Source organism: Ochlerotatus camptorhynchus, unplaced genomic scaffold, assembly GCF_037179485.1.
Source record: "Ochlerotatus camptorhynchus isolate MF236.1 unplaced genomic scaffold, CSIRO-AGI_Acam_v1.1 ptg000213l, whole genome shotgun sequence".
Classification (NCBI taxonomy): Eukaryota; Metazoa; Arthropoda; class Insecta; order Diptera; family Culicidae; genus Ochlerotatus; species Ochlerotatus camptorhynchus.
The window spans coordinates 4,301,371-4,317,266 of record NW_027040703.1 but is presented as its reverse complement, the minus strand read 5'-3'; the positions used below and the strand labels follow the sequence as shown (position 1 = coordinate 4,317,266).

At 38.7% G+C, this 15,896-nt stretch overlaps 1 protein-coding gene across 2 annotated transcripts in view; it reads right to left on the bottom strand.

Annotated features, from left to right (window-relative positions):
* Tet (Ten-Eleven Translocation (TET) family protein) overlaps positions 1–15,232 on the bottom strand; it is a 647,407-nt gene extending 632,175 nt beyond the window's left edge. For both annotated transcript variants that reach the window (XM_065224604.1, XM_065224605.1), the window contains exon 1: positions 15,152–15,232. The gene's annotated coding sequence lies outside the window, so the exon portion shown is untranslated. The remainder of the gene's footprint in view (positions 1–15,151) is intronic.
* Positions 15,233–15,896: the final 664 nt, after the last annotated feature.

Below are 15,896 nucleotides of genomic sequence, written 5' to 3'. Positions count from 1 at the left end.
GTAATTGTCTAATTTTACGATTTTCCACAGATCTGAACTGATTTGTACCTCAACTATTCACACACAAGAAATCCGGAAGATCATAAACACTAAGGCACTATTCTAATCATCCATTATTCTCAACAAAAACATTCCTGAATACCAGCAGGATCCTTGCAAAAACTATATACAATTAAATGTTTCAACTGTAGATCAAGTTTTTGAGCATCTCAGATGAATCAATTTATCAGGAAAAGTGAAATAGTGAAAAAGTGTTCCGCATCCTATGCCTCACGGCAATTTTTTTTGCACGCAGCACCTTTTTTTTTAAAGTTCTCCAATTCAACACCAGAGGCTGAATCGATCGCTTTCTTTCTAATAAAAAGGCGTATTGCTTTCGGCAGTTTGGCGTAGCTGGCAGCTCGCACACACTTACTAACACCACTAGCAGGTAGGGGAAAATTTCCCCTATCTGGTGGTGGTGTTAGCATGCTTGGGCGAGCTACCAGTTACGCCAAATCAGACCCCCTTCACTCTTTGGAATTTATAGAGACAGATAACAGCGCCAAACGGTTTGTGATGAGACAACGTTGAACTGCAGCGTTAGAAGAAAACAAGCACACCAACATGACGAACATGTACGAACCCACACAACTGAGTGGACGGTACAGCGCAAATCAAAACACGAAGCGGTGTCATCACTCATCGTCATCATTCAGCTTCGGCTACTTCCGTTTGCGTTTGTTTTCACCGGCGTTGACAAATACTTCCTACGTTATAAAATAGGAAAGTAATGATTATTCCAACGTTATTTTTGAATAGAATACGTGCTGCGTTCGCCAAAGAAGACGGCATATTTTATTACGTTTAGCAATGATTTCGATACGTTTCATTTCCAGTGGTTGGGGTTTTGGAATAATTGTTGAGAGAGAGTGAATGTTTTTCCCATGTTTACTTCTATGCTTATTAAGATTATTTTGGGCACCGGCTCCGCAAATCATCAATTACTATTAGAGATTTGCATCTTACTGATACCGTTGGTATATTGGAAACTCTTGGAAAGCAAAACATATTACAAGCACATCATGATGCGCGCTTGGATGTATGATTGTTTTCTTAAGTGTTTCTGTTGCGTATAAAATGGTAATGATTGAAAATCGGAGCAATCACAAACAAGTCTAGATAGAGCTGGAATTAAGGCGTAACAGCTTTTGTAAACAATGACTTCTCTCGATGATTTCTCAAAATTCGTGGCTCTCCCTGGCAAATCGACATCACAATCGAGTAGGGGAAGACTTCTCCTACCCGTTGGATATGTTGGTTTGTGTAGGTCTGAATTGAATTCCAAGAAATCAACTAGAGAAGTCATTGTTTACAAAAGCTGATATGCCCTAATTCCAGCTCTATCTAGAAGTAAGAATCTTGATATTGCAATATAATGATGATGACTTCGAGGATGATATCGTTTTTCCTCGGCTCATCATTAACGTCCGCGTTGACATCTGTCATGCTGACACCTGTCAGTTATTGAGCCCTGGTGGTGAAGTTGGCGGGGAACTCCCAACAGTTTCAATGTGCACTCAACAGATGGCACTGCGATCACATAAGGGTGGTAATTATATGACTTGTATGAGGAATTGATTAGTGGGATATCTTGTTAATAAGATATCTTTGCCCAAATCGACGATCAAATGCATTGTTTACAAAAGCTGATACGTCCCTTTGAAAAAGTTATCGAGAACTGTTGATTTTAAAATTAGATGACACCCTCCTATGATCTCAAAATTTAGCAAAAGACACCTCCCTATCTGAGTACTGAGGACTCACTCAAGGTGCTTGTCACTTGGGAGCCAGTGTGAACTGTTAAGCGGGAGCCAAACATTCAGAAGCAGCAAATGCAGTTACTGTTCTTATCTACCGTCAAGCATTGTAATCTCTTAAAAAAGATTCATACTTTTTCATAACACATTCTTAATTTTAAGCACAAAGATAAAACCAACAGGCTTAGTGGTGAAAGCATAAAAACCAGCATAGTTTTTATGAGGCAGCTGAGTTTTCAATTACAGTAAAACATACTTTGGCGAAACATGTATGTAAACAAACTTTGATAGAGTCATGGGGGCTCGAGCACTCCTGGCTCAGAGCTTTTGGCGGGAATCAACTGAGAAAGAGCTAATCAATTTTAAACTTGAGAAAATTTGCAAGCAGTTTTCCATTGGCTTGCAAAATAAAATTGGTACCCAGCTCCCTATAGCTGTCAATTTTTTTTTGGGAAAAATTCTCAAAAATTACTTTTCCGTTTTCTTTTCAGCTGCACATAACATAAAGTGGAACTCGATCATCAAAAATCGACCCCACTAAAGTGATTTCAAGTGGCATAGAAAGACATTGATTTGTCAATTTGATTATACCAGCTGTATAATGAGAAAGGGAATCAATGGGGTAGTCAATTCTATTAAAATAATTATACTCTGGTTTATAATTCTATGACTTCTTAACACTTCTGAACTTATGTCTTATTTTATAGTTAACCATTTACGCTATATAGCTGGATTTAACAAATTCAACACCTTGCTTCACACAGCGAATCATATTTTAACGTTTGTATTTAAAAAAAAGTGGATATTTTCGCCGATATTGTAGGCAATGACCTGCAACCGAACGATTAATCCTGAAATGTCATTGTTAACTATTTACAGCTCGATTTTGAAAGCTATGCGTATTGTTTTTCTGTTTTTATGGAAAAATGTGGGGAAACTCTACGCGAATATTTGTTTAATTCTTTTTATTCTAAATTTGCGCGTGTATATTTTTTTAATTTTTCTTTCTGTAGATGAAGAATGTACGCACTATTTTATTGATAAAATTTTTCTAATTATTTGAAGCCAATTGCATCAACTTTTGATTTCAATTGGATGCGTAGAAGGAAAAATACGACCGCGCAAATTAAGAGCTTCCTGCATACATTTTGAAGTCCAGAGAGCAGCAGCAACATATTGCAACAAATGACGCGGTTTATGCGGAAAATATGCAGTATTTTGAGGTGGCCATCGTTCCATTCACAAAAATTTCGCAAGCAGAATGATAAATCAAATTGAGCGCTTCGATGCTTGTAATCCATCCATCTATAATCCATCTTCGAACCATCCATATGTTTTTCAACTGCGACCAATTGAAAAAAAATGCTCAAATCCCAACACAAAGATCTACTCCAATTACTTTGTACTAAAAAACGTGGAAAGATTGATCAAGAAGGCAAAGGAGGAGCTAAACAGGATCTTAACAAACTTTTTTCGACCACTATGGCTAAGGTACCAGACTGGGACTCCCAGCTAGCTGTCTCAAAGTTACCAAGAACGGCGAAAGTAGTCGTTTGGATCTAAATTACGCAGGGTAAATGTACTAATTTTGGCACTTGTGGTTCAGTTGTGGCTCAAAGGCCAAAATCAAATTTAAAATAACTAATCATGGTTTCATTTGCGTCGATTTTCGGAAAGTTCAAACCTTGTGTCGAAAAAAATAATAAAGGAAATAATGTAAGAATGTAAAATTTAAGTTAGGGTCAATTCTAGGACCACTAGGGCCCAAAACTGGCACATTCACCCTACTTTTGTGTCTAGCTTTGTTAGAAAAAAAAAATCGACTTTTTTTCGTGCTGAAATCATAACATTACTTACTAAATGTACAGTGAACAATATTCCAACATACGACAGCCAAAATGTTAGTTTTATTAAACCTTTTCAATGCAATCATCAAATCTTCGAATTGTTTACATTCAATTATCTTAAATTCCGTAATAAAACCAATGTGTTTCATACAGTTCGAAGAGACGAAGAACTATTACATCTGTAAATAGGCAAAATTACTGGCTAATAACGCTCTTGATTGGCTTCTGATCGACTTGAAAATAATAGTTAAAAAAGTATTTGGTAAGCCCCTTGTAGAACTAGTTGAAAAAAGAATGGCCACATTACCTTGACAATTTACAAATAGCCTTTTCGGCCACTCTGTAACTCTTTACTCCTATGGTAAATTCTAATCAGCAAACGTCAGTATGTGCGTGAAACATGGTGGAAATTTCCTTACCCTTTCACGCCTATGAAAATCCCATAAGCTTTGCGTGAATAGACGGCGACTCACTGTTACCATGGTGGAGTGAAAAGATAGACAAATTCCGCTAGGTTTCATGCAGAGATTGTCAGATGTTTATAGGATTTCACCATAGGAGTAAAGAGTTGCAGAGTCGTCGTCAACGTCAATGCTTACTGAGCATACAACCATATATCTGCTTCTATTTCATAAGAGCGAATATCGCAAACGTAAAGATTTACTTTTTCCGCAAATTTCTCGAGAATGAAAAATCACTCAAGTAAATCACCACGATAATTATGTAGAAGGAGAGCCCCCCTATCTGATAGAATTGGTGGCTTACATGGATTGAAGTTGAACTACGAGAAATTTACTAAAGAAGCCATTGTTTACGTTTTCGACATTGGTCCTTGTGAACGCTCAGTGCCGATATCATAAAAATTTTATTTTGACAGATTGATGGCCAACTATATCAGTTATAAATACACCACTGAGGCAGCACAAAAAAGGAGTCAGTTATTTTGCATGGAGTTCCACATATGTTATGTGGTACCAGGATTTAGCTCTAATGACCAGAGCAGAATTGAGTTCTTTAATTCTGAAAAAAAATATATTGGTTTTTATGTATTATCTGAAAGAGCTTTGTTTTCTGAGCACAGCGATATTTTTTTCGAATCCACACACTTTCATCTCGATTTTTAAATCAAGATTTAAAGCAAAATAATAACTTCACTGATTGACACTAAGCTGACAAACTGACAGCTCGCTCCCATACAAAGTGACACCGAAGGGCGCTAATAAGGTGATTTTCGCAAATGTAATCGTACTTATTTAAAATAGTTCCAGTGTACCAAAATGGATGAAATTTTGGGTTTGGGTTCCATTTTTAATGCAGACTACGAATATGCATTTACCTCAATACCCCTACAGAACGCAATAGTCAATATCACCTTGTATTGTCGAGATTTTGCAGCACTGGTTAGTACTCTTACTGTCAAAGATCAGGCAGCTAGGCATTGCGAAAAAGGACTACCGGTTAAAACTCCATCCACAAACAACGATACCTCCACAAAGTTCACTTACATTCCAAATGACATAAATCTGTCTCTAAACTGACACTACTTTAATTCAATTCAATTTCATAAATCTTCTTCCAAAAATCATCGATTTTCTCTTCACTTACGCTACCGTCAAATGCGTTGAACTCGTTCCCATCTACGCGCTCTCCCACTTCTATTCCCGTAACTGTCGGTACAAAACTGCACAAAAGTATAAATCATTCGTCTCGGTGATACACACACACACACACAGAGTTTGTGGTCCATCTTTCCGAACATCCAAAGCACCAAAGGAACAACCTCGAGAAAGCAATAAAACCCACTATTCATCTACTACTGCTAGCAGTGCTACCGTTCGTTCGTTCCCTGGTTGTTGGAAGGACTTTTTCCAACGAGCTCGAGCATCATGTTCTCCATCTTACTCCATTTCAACACATCCGGTCCACCCGCACCGACGACGCCATGCCCGGTTCCCGTGCGATCCTCATCCTGACTCGTACCGGGCGGGAGATCTCCTCTCGCCACAGAAGAAAACAGTCACGTTCGAGATAGCAAAAGATAAAGATTGTCAAAAAATTTCGCCCCGTTCCCCTCCTTTGCCCGCAGCAGCGTCTAACCTCAACCTAAACTTCAATTCCCATTTCGAGGACCAACGTTCGTGGCAGTCAGTAGTGGCGGGAAAACGAAAAAAGAAATCAAGACAAAGACGCGCCAGCTTTTCCTTTGGATCTTCTTCTGCATAGTCCCAGCACAGCACAGCAAGTAGCATAAAACCGGAAAAGTCGAAGACAGCAGCGTCAGCCGCTTCGCTGAAAGAGGAGGATGGAGATGGGAAAAAAAAAATCCTGAAAGCAGAGATCCTGGCACTGAGCGAAGCAAAAAAAATTAAACGAAAACTTTTGAAATAAATTTTAAACTTGTTCTCCCATAAACACCCTCTCCGGACGAACTGTCCAACTGTGTTACCCCTTTCCACCGACTGACGCGGGAAAAGGAGCCTTTGTTTTTCTCCTTTCGATTTTCCTCCATTCGGTTGTGTGTTCTCAAAGTTGCGCTCTATGCTTCGAGAGTATTGCCATTTTTTGTTGTTGGTTGCTGCGTTCGAGTGAAGGAGTATTTTTTTTCATGTGGCTTGGTGTCTGTTCTATCTAGTTCTGACATTTGACATTCTTTTTTTCCTAACGGTTATAGTACAATTCGCTTGCCGCTATAGGTAGTAGTGGTGGGGGATTTGGACAGCGCAAATCGTGACCAAAACGGTAAGCAATCGGTCAGCAAATGGGATTGGTTGGTGGGATTGAGATGATTCGCAGCAAAGTTTTTTATGTTTTGGTGTTGAGCTATGCATTTATTTGGAAGTCTTGTGATTGTGCCCAGTGGAAAGCTCGCAATTGAGTAATGTCAGGTGATTTTCGTAATTAAATGAGTTTTGATAGTAGAAAGTTGAAGTACGGTCCGGTTAAACCGGCCACACATTCGACAGAACTGATTTGTTCATTGCTAGTCCGTTGGACCCAGTCGTTAGCAACCCAAATGGCAAAATAAAACTAAAAGCAGTTCCTTCCTTCCCATAGTTTACTAGCTTTGTATGTACCCGACAAAGATGAACGATTCCAGATTAAAAGTGGTGACCTATTTCTCCAAACCAGTAGGGGCGGTTATCGTAGCAACATTCCTTTTGGTTGGGGAAGGATTGGAACTAGAATTACCGAACCGAGTCGCACAAGTAGTACTTGTGATTTTTTTGTAAACACTTCACCATGTTGGTTCATTCTGTATTTTGGTTTCCTTTTTTTCGGCCGTAAAGGAAATCGTGTCAAGAGAGGACAAACATGAACGCCGTCCGTGTGGTAAACCGCAATAGTACGGAAACATGTTGCCTTCAGCGCATTCTTTCATGCTGGAGGAACATTTTAGTGGAAAGCTTAGGTGTGAAGCTGTGAACAAATACCGTAGAACAAAGGGTCGTACAAAATAAAACTGTGATAGTTGACCACTTCTGGGCATGAAGGACATTTTGGTATGTACTATCCTGTACTGATACAGGTTCAAAACGCTTTCGTTATGTGATGATGGTTGTATTGATGTATCAACCAAATAACCTATTCGGCCAAATGGTCCGAAATATCAGAGAAACACTCTCAGCGTGGCCATTGCACTGAGGAATTTAAATTCCCGGTTATTTCTTGGTTTTGGTTGAATGGAAACGGCTAAATATAGATTTAAGTAAACTAAAGGAGAAAAATCTATACAACTCTCTAATAACGAAAATTCCAAAGGCTTTGTAGCCATCATAATGAAGTAATGAAATTGGGTTGTTGGCGGAATGCTTAAATAAAACAGCAAAAAAAAGTTATCTTCCATTTAATTCCACTTAATTAATTTTGGTATCCACTACTAGGCTTTTCCGCTAACAACCCAATTTCATTACTTTATTCGTCATAAAGTAGTTTTATTTATTTTCGGTAGACATTGGCCAAAATTGGATTTTTTTTTATATAATTGTAGTCCTAAAAAGGACCTAGATTATTTAATAGTCTAGCAACCTCAAATCCGCGCTTGGTCACAATTTGTAGTGTGATTAATCAACACTCAATGGGTAAAGTATAAAATTTGAGATGAATTTGAAACAAAGGGAACTTGGAATGTAGAGTGCACTGCCCACCGGTTGATGTTCAAGTAAGTGGGTTACTGTCTAATGATTTCTGAATGGACAATACAGTGCAGGCAGGTGGACATTTTATTTTATACTTTCTATATTATTGTGTGGCTTCTGGAACCGAGGAATCACCCAACACGCTCTGTAACGAATCCCTCTTACCATTATAAACTTGTTGTACCACAGAATTATGATCTTTGAATCAGTTTTAGGGTTTTGGGTTAACAGAGGTAGAGCGCGGAGGTTCATAAAGTACTATCAGTTAAAACTGTGTTTTTGATATTTATCTCCATATATTCTTTGGTGTTTCCTAGCGGATAATCAAGTTGGTGTTCGCTGATTCAAATAATGGATGGGATAAACATTCACACAAAAAAATTCTGAATTTTACTGGCGATGTAAACATGCATGCATGCAAACATTCATACATGTAAACTTCCTTTTCACGTAAATTAGCAACTTGCAAGAAATGTTGCAAACAAAAGTGGACAGTTGCATACAATATATGGGATATTGCATGACATGTCTCATAAATTTACACGCTCTATAATCTAAATTTGTATGATATATGACGCTCCATTTATGTGCATCATAGTAACGGAAATTTACACTAATTTTTTTTAGCTGTGTTGACCTGTCCAAAGTTGGGCGTTGTTGAACTTGCGGTACTTGCACAACATTTTATATGAGTATCCAAGAGTATCCAAATAGTCACAAAGTAGCTTTGAATGTGGGTTCAGAGTGAGACAATAATAACTTGGGTATTTGGATAAAACTATTACTTATACTTATAAAAAAAACTACGCCGCTAATGACGCTTCACTTTTATGTTACTTATGACGGGTGCTATAATATATGGATCTTAGGTCCAACATACAATATTTCGTGATCCTGGCCATATAGAAAGTTCCTGTCTTCAGCAAAGTTGTTCAGATGACCAAGTCCTTTGGGATGGTGGTCATATTATTTAAGAATTCTCTCACTACGCGGTGTTAGTGTGCACATGGACTTCCTTAATATGTTATTTCTGGAAAGCTTGACCATATAAGATGTTGCTGTGCGATGCAAGGACAAGAAACGGAATAGGGATTACGTGCCATTTTAAAATCCAAGATGGCGACCATCGATTCAAGAAAACTGTCAAATACCCAACAATATGGGTATTTTCGGAAAGGGAACGACGTGTAGACTCTACACTGTGAAGGCTGGAAATCGATGCCAGACGTTATTTTGAAATCCAAGATGGCGGCCATCAGTTCAAGAAAAACTGTCAAATACGCTACAATATCGGTATTTTCGGAAAAGGGATGGCGCTTAGAGGCTGGAAATCGTTGCTGGATGTCATTTAGGAATCCAAGATGGCGGCCTTTGGTTCAAGAAAAACTGTCAAATACGTGTGGAGACAGTAAATCAATGCCAGACGCCATTTCGTAATCCAAGATGGCAACAATCGGTTCGAGAAAAACTGTCAAATACTCTAGCTTCGAGGCTTTGCTGCTCCTTGATAACGCTCCGTTGCATCCTATATTGATATTGGTATTTGACAGTTTTTCTTGAACAGATGGCCGCCATCTTGGATTCCAAGACGAGGTCTGGCATCGATTTCCGGCCTTTACATGTCGTACCATTTCCGAAAATACCCATATTGTAGCGTATTTGACAGATTTTCTTGAACCGATGGCCACCATCTTGGATTCCAAAATGACGTCTGGCATCGATTTCCGGCCTCTACATGTCGTACTCTTTCCGGAAATATCCATATTGTAGGGTATTTGCAAGTTTTTCTTGAACCGATGGATTCCAAAATGACGTCTGGCATCGATTTCCGGACTCTACACGTCATCCCTATTCCGTTTCGTGTTCTCACATTGCACAGCAACATCTTATATGGACAAGCTTTCCAGAAATAACATATTAAGGAAGTTCACGGCACACTAGCGCCGCGTAGTGAGAGAGTTCTTAAATATTATGACCACCATCCGAAAGGACTTGGTCACCTGAACAACTTTGCTGAAGACAGGAACCTTCTATATGGCCAGGATTTTGAGATACAGTTTATATAGGAAGCTCATGTGCACACTAGCGCTTCGTAATGAGAGAGTTCTGAACTATTATGCCCACCATCCGAAAGCACTTGGTCGCCTGAACAACTTTGCTGAAGACAGGAACCTTCTATATGGCCAGGATTTTGAGATACATCTTATATAGGAAGCTCATGTGCACACTAGCGCTGCGTAATGAGAGAGTTCTGAACTAATATAGCCACCATCCGAAAGGACTTGTTTACCTGAACAACTTTGCTGAAGACAGTAACTTTATGGCCAGTATCATGAAATATTCTATGTTGGACCTAAGATCCATACATTATAACGCCCGTCATAAGTAACATAAAAGTGAAGCGTCTCTAGCGGCGTAGTTCCCAATTAAACCTGAATCCAATGACACAGGCTTGTTGGTCTATCTCATTACAACAACTTTGTCCAAGACAGTTTAGCTCTATATAATGTAACAAATGAGATAATCCACCACAGCCCCTATTAGTGAAAATCCCATAAGCTGTGGGTATCCTTATTCGCGGATAGCCCGGCAATAAGGATCCGGCAATAAGGGATACCGGCAATAAGGAATCCACCGACGTACGAAAACAGTTCTATCGATTGTTTCACACTCATCTAGTCGATAAGTTTCTGAAATTGCAGATATGGTTGCCTCTGCCACTGTATGTGCTCATGATATATTTTAATAAATTTAGTCAAGGTGTCCCGTCCCCTGGATTATTGAGAGGAATCCCGAAAGTGTTTCTAAAAACATTTTGGGATGATTCTAGTTAAAAATTTTAAGACAATTTCAAAGATTCCTGTAAAGAGATTCTCAGAAATTATCTAGTTATTTCAGACACTGATACTTCGAAAAGATTTTGCGTTCAACAAAATTCCAAGATCCCGGTCCATGCCAGTTTCACCGAACTGAATAATAAAGGTATAAAACTGATATTTCATGGTTGCAATAAAACTCCCGATTATTTCCCTTATTTTTTTCGATTGTTTTCAACTCCCGGTTAGCTTCCGGTTCTCTCGATTTTCCTAGTTCAGTGGCCACCCTGTAACTATTGGATTGGACCGAATTGTAAACATGGGACGACTGGATTTATAATTTGTTTTAGGAATCATGAATTTGATTGCAAATGAGATCTAGGGAAAATTCATGGAGAATGCCAGCTGTTTTTTAACCCCAGGGTTGTGGATAGTGTCCAGTGACTTTAATGACCAAATAGTTTAAGAAAGTGACTCGAAAATGATTATCCAAAAAGTGACCAGAAATTGAAGAAAGTGCCTGAAGAGGTTGGTAAAAAATTTAAGGCTGAAAAACATTTTTTTTTTTATAACTTTCTGGATTAAAAATCAAGGTCAAGATTGCAAGATTCTGAGGCGTAACAAATATTTTATGTCCCAGATTAAGGGAAATATTCCAGACTCTGAAACTCGGACATGAACTTGAAAAAAAGATATTACACCGTTTGAAAAATTCATGTAAATTTCCACCATATATAGTGCACACGTTATTAACGCTAGATTTGGCGTACATTTTTACGATATTTCATGTAAATTTAAGCAAGATTTCGCATATCTTTCAGAAGATAAGCAATTATAACGGAATTTAAAGGAAACAAACCAACCCACTCAAAGCTCTTCACAATATTTTGTCTTAATTCTTCATCGTGAATCTGTTATTGGTTGAAATCTTTATTTCACCTTACCAATCTCAAGTTCCATAGAATCAGCACGGAGCACAATTTGAAAATCCGTAATTTAGACTGGGTAATTTAGAATTTACACTTAGAATGCTTTCTTGCTTCTTCTAGAATATCTCTGAATATAACCTAGAAGCCCTTAAAATGTTTTGTTTGATGTGCTCTTAGAATCTTCTAACTTATGAATGACCAGATCAATGAAAATGTGCTCTTTTTAATACGTCATTGGGTGCTCTTAAGTAAAATTCATTAACAATTTACTCATATTTGATTAAAAGGACATGGTTCGCGGAAGCCTTTTGACGTAGGACTCCGTCTGTGATTTCTATATGAGGGTACACTTTGTGAAAACCAAAAATTGAATATGTAACAAACTTGTGAAAGATTTTGAGCGTTAATAACTCAGCTGCCCCTGGACCAATTTAAATAATTTTATCACCAATCGATTAGAAATATTTCTACGCATCTGTTAAATTTAAGAGTTTGTCACTATTGGAAATTGCACGAATGTGCAACTGTTGCTATGATAATTAAAATTATCACAGATTGTTTGTTTTCCCTTACACAGATTTCAAAGTTGAATTCCATCCGGTCTCAACAAATGGTGTTTATTCAATCACCGCGTGGTGAGTGGTGGTGTTCTCCAGTACACAACGAAAGGCTGCCTGCAAGCAGCGAGCTGCAGCCCACATGAGCATCCATAGAGGGGGAAGAAGCCGCACCGCTATTGATCGAAATCAGAAGCTCTTCGTGAGTCGCTATGGGCCATCTATGTCAAGCGCGTCATACTAAAGAGTTTACTACTGTTTATAGAGAGAACCCCGCTCAAATTCATATTCCTACTACACAAAACACAAGCTTTTGCTGCAGTTAACACATAAGATTTATTATATAAGACCACGTAGTCCTACGTCACCATTGCGTACAACTCGATAGGGCTATCCCCTGTAGTTTTTCATTCAATTTGTTTATCAACTTTGGATTTTTCCGGACACTAATATAAATGTAGAAATGCAATTTAGACGACAAACCTAATATCTCCCAAATGAAACATTTCAAAGGTTTGAAGAAGTTTCTCGTTGTAACTAAAACTATCTATTGGCGTAAACATATAGTTCGCAACGCACACGCAAAGATGGCACCACGATTTAACTTAAACTCTGATATTGTAGAAACTTGGTATCTTCAGAAAAGTTGTTTATCTTAAAATGATGAGCAAACAAATGAGTTACACAGCCTGCCATTTCTGAGTTATTTGGAAAATAAAATCAAAATCGGTTAAAACATGAAACTTGTGAATACAATGTTCTTTGTTATATTTTATAGTTTTCATTAACAAGCATGCAAATTCATTCCCTTTTCAAATTAAAAGAAAAAAACAACGTAATGACATACAATTATTCTACTAGAACGCTTATCAATCAATTTAGATTCAAAATATATGCTTGATTAAACTTTCGGCATTAATTTCTGGTCAAATTCTTGGGAATACCGTTACTTTTAAGATGAACATGTAAAATAATAGTAATTTTTACAAGAAAATAATGAATTCGATAGCAGTATCAACCATTTCTCAAACATAAATATGTTAATAATGTTAAGAATAATTACTCTTTACAGAACAGGTAATCAAAACTTTTTGATTGGAAAACTATTGGACCACTTTGAGTCTACCTTAAAAAATAGAAAACAATGATTTTTTTTCAATGCATCGTGCATTACAGCACTAAGCGCAGGTAAATATAAAATGACCCCAGATTGATTGAGTAGTAGAAAAAAAAACTTTATTGATTTTGCCGCGAAATTTTAATTTCTGGCCCATAGTGAACGGATGAACTACTTGTACTACTAATGTTTAATTCAGGGAAGCAAACATCGCGTTTAGCTTTAAGATATGCAGAGCTTTTGGATAATGCGATTTGTGTCATGAAAACGTGAAATGGCGTTGCACATTAAATTTCACAAACCAGTATTCTTTCTAATTTAAAGTTCCAAATTTATTGAATTTCTGTTTTTGTACACCAAAGATGCAGGTTGTAATGCATTCTTTAAGCCTAAATAACGCTCTAGAAGACTAGAGTACAACCAACATTGGTACACTTAAGTGTTCTTTTATTGATATCGGAAAAAAAAAACAATCTTCAGATCATAGAACGAATCATCTTCTCCTGTAGATTGTATTTCGTGAGCAATCTCATTCCACTTCCATCTCTCATAGAAAATTCCATTTGAAGGAAACGAGATGAACACCAATCATCAAGCACCACACTACAGCACATAAAAAAGGAATCCCTGTCATTGTCTGGCACTGTGGTAACTTAATACGAATTTTCCGTACTGCAGCCGCAGTCCCATCCCCGCTATGCTCCTCTACCTTCTCATCCTGTCGAAGATGTTTCCTTCCGAAAAAAAAAACACAAACCAAAGTCAAATACACGACCCAGCTACTACAAATCGACAGTAGCTGCTCCTTCGATCCCGTTACTAAAATAGATCCCGGTGCTCTTTCAGAAGGAGCAACGGAAAAGCTTTTAAAACTCTACAAACCGACAGAGCTCGTGGTTGTTGTGTCTCATCGAACCTGGAGTGGCCCACGAGAAGAGGAGCAGCTGTAACTGCTCAAACAGACGAAGAAGGTGGCATTCTAGTAAATACTTATTCCTTTTGGTTCCAATCGCTGCTCGTTGCTGCGCCGATGAGGGTTGCAGCTGTCGTCGTTAAGCGGACTGGCTGCTGCTGGCTTTTGACTAGGAATCGTAATGGAGACGCGTGGTGTTTTGTGAAATCCAATCAAAATCCCATTGCTTGGACAGTGTGCTTGAGTGTATGATCACACTGCAAATTACAGTGAATTCGCTTCAATCACGCAGCAGCATCAACAACGGTAGATTCTTCTCTTCCTGAATGTCGAGTGTACGGCTTTTATCATCATCAAAATGCATTCTCGCACTAACATGGGCACTCTTTTGCTCTTCACTGATGGCGCGCGTTTTGATTAGGCACAATTGGTTTGATTTAATATAGGCAACTTCCTTTCGTAGCGGTTCCATCACTCTTTTTTTTCTATGTACCTACATGCAATTGAGAACACACATTGGATTTTTTTTTTCGCGCACTCTGTTTTATCACTCCGCTATCATCACACTGTTGCTGTCGGCTATAACGCGCTCTTTTCTCTCCCGTATCTGTTTGTTTTCGTTGGCTCATCACCTTTTTTTTATCACACACGTTTATTGGGTACAAGATACGCGCAATTCTATCGTTGCTCTGTTTTGTTTCAATCATTTAGCTTCCTCTTATCACTAAACAATCACGAACTGATTACACTCGAATTGGGCCCCGTATGGTCTAGTTATTTTTGGCCGTAGCTCATTTCACTCGAAACATAATATTTACTCTTGGCTATCAAATCGAATTTTGAGAAACCTTGCCCAACGGAAAATTTTCAAACCGATCACGGCTCACTGCACAACATAAAAATTTGATCGCAATTCTATCACCTATTGAAGTACACCAAACAACCCAAAACACCAATTGCACGAAAACCACCAACGCTCAAGCACCGAAAACAACATTACCCTCCAAAGAAAGAAAGCACCCCCAAAAAACCTTTACCTTTTGACGGAGTACGCAACACCGATACTGTCACTCTACGAAAGATACACAACAACTGAGCACGATAAACATTGAGGGAAGCGGTACGACTCCTGCTGCTGATGCTTGTCCCTATGAATCGATGCCGCAAAAAAAAAAAACGCCGCCTTCCACAATACAAGCATGCAAGCCAGCAAGGTATGCGTGCACTGCACAGGGAAACCCTCAACCGCTCATCGCACATTGCCATATCCGACGATGACGACGTCGACGACGCCGACGACGACGCGAACGAGTACAGTTGAATTGTACAAGTTGCACATTACCACCATCGTCATCGGCGTCATCAGCCAACCAATACCAGTGAGAGTCCTTCCACATGCTATGCTCCTTCCTTCCTTCCTTGCTCGTTAGTTAAGCGATAGCACAATGGTTGTGCTCAATGATGATGACGATGGTAGAGAAGGAAAAGCGGCAGCATAATTTGATGAATACCAATACAGACATACGCTCGAACGTGTTTGAGGACAGATGGTAGACTTCGGGACGATCATCAGCATCGTCAATCGTCGGTGCTTGGTCCTGGAATATGTATGCGAATGACCGACCGGCGGGTGAATGTGTTGTAGGTACGCACGATCCTTGTGCAAGTTCCGATACGGTAGGGCAGGGTGGTTCTTGGATGTGATTTAAAACTATAATCTGTGTGGTCATTGCATTTCAGCCAAGGGGGAATCAGCTCTGCCCACCTCAATCTGTGCTGACA